Genomic DNA, 5,762 nt, shown 5'->3' with positions numbered 1-5,762 from the left:
GTGGAATTATTTGTAACCATTGGATTGTAATTGTGGTGGCAAAATCTTAGCCATTAATTTAGGAGGTGCCACTAGTATAAATAGGGGTGGAGTCTTTGAGTTTGTATCAAGCCAAGTAAATGTGATAAATAAGAGTGAAGCTTCTTCCATAAGTTGTGTTTTTAGCCTTTGTCATTTCCTAAAAGTTTCTTCATTCCAACAGTATCTACTTCATTATATATAAAACCATGTGCTTTAATAAGTTGTTGCTGAATATGAAAATTAAGCTGATTAATATTGAAGGTTTTTCGTTATAAATATTTTTAATTTATATATATGTGACGAAGAGGGTAGAAGAGGTGGAGGAGGTGGTGGAGAAGGTGGCGGAGGGAATGGCAGAAGGGCTTCCTGATGCATCAAGTGTAAAGGAGAGGCAGCTATCAGATTGGAGAGCAAGCCCAGATTACTGAAACTTTCATTACTGAGGTAATCATGATATAATTGTCGCATTATATTAATTAATTTCATATCAATCTTAACTCAAGAAAAATCGTTCATGTCTTTATCCATAAAGACTTCCATCCTCGTTCTTATTATAAATTTGTTACATATTGGCTTAATATCATACATAAATCACAAGAAGGGGGTTGGTTTTAAGTCTTATTAATTAGTTCCGATATTGTTTTTTTGTTAGCCATTCGATTCTGTTATACTTAATTTATAATTCACTGTGTTTATTTTTTAACCTCTTACTATGACAAATGAATTACAAGAAGCCCACATTCTCTATAAAATTTTAGGTAAATTCACTCAAATTGATCAATGTAATCATAATTCAGCTTGGTTGCATAAATTTAATTGATTAAACTGTCAAAATAGTATCCAACTATTTAGACGAATCGTTTTAATCCCGGAGTTTATGAAAGTTTCAATATATTCACAATTTTTTACATTGGGGATAATATGGTCCTCATGAAGGACTATTAGAGTTCAAATTTAAATAAGAGAAGAATTATTTTGACACTTGTATAAACTTTGGGATTACAATGACCCATTACAATTTTTATATTTTTCTTGATTTTAAATGAAGCTTAAGGGCCCGTTTGGGGCAGTTTATTCGTGTGTTTGGCGTTTTGAAACCACACATGCGGCGTTTGTTTCATGCATTCAATCCGTGTATCTCATCCGCAACTTCGATTCGTTTATTAGACACGGCCCGCAGGAACGACCTCGCAGCCCGCGCCTTCAATTAGATTATCACTGGCTTACTCCTCTGTTCCATCTTCTCCAGCTCGAGCTCTCGATCGCTACTAGCTCGCTCCTCCACCGTCATCGAAGCTGCAATGATAGTCGGCGGCGCTTACTTTCCTTCGGTCTCTTTCGTGTCTGCAAACAAGAGGGAGCCCAGCAGATGCAGAGATTTATCCCGCAAGAGAGCCGACCAAACAGGGAAATCAGTTATGCAATAACCTTTGCTTTCATGCTAATCATCAGAAGCAGTTCCACCAGATTCTTTGTTATAATTCTCTCCATCACCTTCTCCGACGACTCGCCATCGTCAAATGCTCTCAAGCACCTGCACTTACAATTTCTCAAGATCGTTCTCGAATAAAGTGATTGAAGAAAATCACAATAGACCAATAGAGTCGATGCAGAGGAGCAAGACAAAAATGAGGCATTGGGCACTCCAAGCTCATTGCCTGTTTTCAATTTATGTCCCTTATAATATGAATGTCATAGCAAAAACTTTATACAGAAAACAATTTACATGACATAATAGAGAATTATACATATCTTTTAGAACTTTTCTTGGAACATAATCATGAGTTTTTTTCTAAATGAACAGAGGCAAAATGATCATTTATCTACAAACGGCTCCAAATCAACTGTTTTCAAACAACTGCCCCAAACAGTCAGCCAGATTATCAGGATCAACTGCTGGTAAGCAGTTTATTATCTGGATAAGCTAGATAAAGTGCAGCTGCCCCAAACAGGCCCTAAGTTGTGTTCAAACAATTTGATCAGCAAACCAGCTTCTCTTTCCAAGTCAAGCTGAATACTCTCCTAAATAATTTAATATTTTCAAAACAATTTTTTGTTTCTTTTAGAACGTAATATTGAAATATTTACATTATTAATTAGAGAATTTAAAATATTTAATATAAATCTGAAAGGAGATAAGCATGCATTCCTTATTAGGCTGGTGATGCATGCCGTGGAATTGGTCGGCGCAACATTAAAGCCTCTAATTGGAAAATTAAAAATAAATGACGAAGAAAAAAAAAGGTTGACGACCGCTCCAAAGATAAAGCTTTCTGCTGATCATAAGCTGGACATTAGTAATAATGAATTATAATGTAATTAAACAAACTATTGATGCAAATGAATATTAGAAACATATTGAAGAATGTATTTACTAAAGTGGCTCTCTGTATTTCACATCCACTAAAATTAGAAAACTTAATTGTAGGCTTTTCTAGATTATGCTAGCATATGAATGGTTTCGAGAATAATCTTTGTATTAGTCTAAATAAGTCTCTAGTCTTGTCATTAGATGTAATACTTCAAATCGCTTATAAAGGCATAGACAAGGTGAAGAAGGTTCGGCTTCAAACTCCTTGAGCTGAGTTCGAGGCACTCCTGATGAAAGAATCAAAAAATGTGGAGGATTATTTCACAAGGGTCTTGACCGTTGTCAATCAACGACAAAGGTATGGATAAAATTTAGAACGTGTTAGAGTGATTGAAAAATTTTACGTTCGACGAATGATAAATTTGAGCACATTGTAGCAGCTATTGAGGAAGCTAAAAACTTAGAGTCCATGACTGATAATGAACTTAGAGGATCTTTAATAGCACATGAACAAAGAAAGAATAAAAAGAAGCAGGAAACTATCGAGCAAAATCTGCAATCAAAGTTTACATTAAAGAATGAAAATAAAGACTCTAAAATTGAAGATAATTCAAGTGCTTGTAACGTTAATGGGCAAAGTTGCGGTCGAGGTCGTTGTTGTGATCGTGATCATGTTTTTCGAAGAGGTCGAGAATATGGACATGTAGGCTATCAAAAAAATAATGAAGATTGTCAAACCTCAAGAAATGAAGAATGGAAGTAAGAGCCAAGGTACCAAGAGTACAAAAATCTTATGTTCTTTGTTATATTTACAAGAAATTTGGTAATTATGCTTTTGAATGTTAATATAATAAGGAAAAGCTAACTTGACCTTGAAAAAGGAAGAGGGTCCTTTTTTATTATTAGCATTCAAAGGAGAAGATGGAAAAATAAAAATAATTGGAATTCAGATACCGGAGTAAGAAATTATATGTATGGAAATACAGACATGTTTGTAGAGATGAAGGCAAGGAAGAGTTAAATTTATTTTGGCCATTCTTTAAAAATTTCGGCATAATGAAAAGATAAAATCTTTATTCTTCTTAAAGATAGAAGTTATCAATTTATTTTTCATGTTTATTATGGTCCGAATATGAAAAATAATATTTTAAGCTTGGTGCAATTACTTGAAAAGATTTAATATTCATATGAAAGGTAAAAAGCTCAATATTAAAAATAATCTAAATATGAGTTAATTGCCCAAGTAGAGATGATGAGCAATAGAATATTTATTCTCAATATAAAGAACGGTATAATGAAATGCTTTAAGGACTTGCATAAAAAATTCATCATGGTTTGACATTTGAGGCCCGGGCATTTAAATTTTGGAGATTTAAATAACATGCCCAGAAGAGGAATTCAAGACAAGTGTGAAGAATGAAAGTGGTTATTCAATAAAAATCATTAGATCAGATCGAAGCGGTGAATTCAATTTTCAAATATTTGAGGATTATTGTGAAGAGCATGACATTCAATATCAACTAACAAAGTTTTTTTCACCTTAACAAATTAGTGTAGCCGAAAGGAAAAATCACACTATTCTTGATATGGTGCGAAGTATGATTAAAAGCAAAAATATGATGAGGGCTTGAAAATTATTGGTGTAAAATGAATATACAAAATAAAGAAGAATGGAAAGAGAGGACTTGAAAAGTACAAAGCATGTTTGGCGGTAAAAGGATACAAACAAAAAGAAGGTATCAACTATAATGAGGTAATTGCTTATGTTATTCGCATGGAATAATTAGTTGATTTTTCAAATGAATGTGAAATCTGTTTTTCTAAATAGATCTATTGAAGAAGAAATATACATCGAACAACCAATGGAATATATTAAAGAGGGTCATGAATCAAAACTTAATAAATTAAGGAAGGCTTTATGTGGCTTAAAACAAACACCAAGTGCATGAAATGCAAGAATCGGTTCATACTTTAAACAAAATGGTTATACTCAATGTCCTTATGAGAACACTCTCTATGTGAAGAAGCATGATAATGGAGATATAATACTTATTTGTTTATTTGTAAGTGATCTTATTTTTACAGGAAATAATTCACTCTTATTCAAAGAGTTTAAGTAAACTATGGTGAAAAAAACTGTGATGACATGCCTTGGACTTATGTCATTCTTCCTTGGAATTGAAGTGAAGCAAAATAAAGAAGACATATTCATTAAATGAAAAACATATGCACAAGAAGTACTAAAGAAATTCAATATAAGGAATTGCAATCTAACAAGCTCGCCGGTAGAAGAAAGAAAATAGAAAGTTAGTACATCTTACTATTTTCAAAAGTTTAGTTAGAAGTTTGAGTTATCTAACATGCACAAGACCACACATCCTATATGGAGTTTGAATTGTCAGTAGTTATATGGAAAAACCCATTGATGTGCATTTAAGGGTAGCTAAAAGGATTCTTCTTTATATTAAATGTACACTAAGTCATGGACTTTTATATTCTCATTATAATGAATATCAACTTACAAGTTATTCCGATATTGATTGGGCTAGAGACCAAGATGATAGAAAAAATATGAGTGGATTCTTATTTTTTGTGAGAAACACTGCATTCACATGGATTTCAAAAAAATAATTGTTTGTTGCTCTCTCGAAGTGTGAAGTCGAATATAACGCAGTAGCATCATCCGTATGTCATGCAATATGGCTAAGCAAGCTACTAAAAGAAATTGAATATTCTCAAGATGAAATGACAAAAATTTATGTTGACAACAAATCAACAATAGCTTGATAAAAAAATCATGTTCATCATGAAAGAAGAAAGCATATCGATATTCATTTTCATTATTTTAAAAGATCAAATTGAGGATCAAGAAGTTCAAGTGGAGCATGTGAGAACTGAAGATCAAGTTGCAGATATTCTCACCAAGCTGTCGGCTATGGAACGATTCATAAAATTGAAGATACTTCTTTGTGTAGTCAATGAAAATTTTGGTTGAAGGGTGAGTGTCTGAAATTGTTGTGAGATATGTACTTCCTGGCATAGAAATGAGACGAAAAAGAACACAAACAAACACAGATCGTTTACGTGGTTCGATCCAACTGGATCTACGTCCACGGGAGGGAATCAATCAAATATTTCACTAAGGCAAAAGAAATGGAGAATACATAGCTTATACATAGAGATGAGCCCTCATCTTCCTTCGATGGCCTCCCTCTCAAGCGACACCTTGATACAAGGCCTCAAGATGCTCTCCTCCTCTCTAACTCTATAGCTATTCTCTCCTCCTTTGTGGTAGCTCAAGATATCTTCTCCCTTGCCTCTCCTAAGCCTCACACCCTTAAGATTTCTTCCCTTGCTCTCCTAAGCCTCACACCCTCTCTATTTATAGAAGCAAGAGAGTGGTAGGTGGGAGGTAGGTGGGCGGTAGGTG

The sequence above is a fragment of the Phalaenopsis equestris genome, unplaced genomic scaffold (genome assembly GCF_001263595.1).
Source record: "Phalaenopsis equestris unplaced genomic scaffold, ASM126359v1 Scaffold000540, whole genome shotgun sequence".
In the NCBI taxonomy this organism is placed as follows: Eukaryota; Viridiplantae; Streptophyta; class Magnoliopsida; order Asparagales; family Orchidaceae; genus Phalaenopsis; species Phalaenopsis equestris.
The sequence above is the reverse complement of the archived record's forward strand: the minus strand, read 5'-3'. Positions refer to the sequence as shown.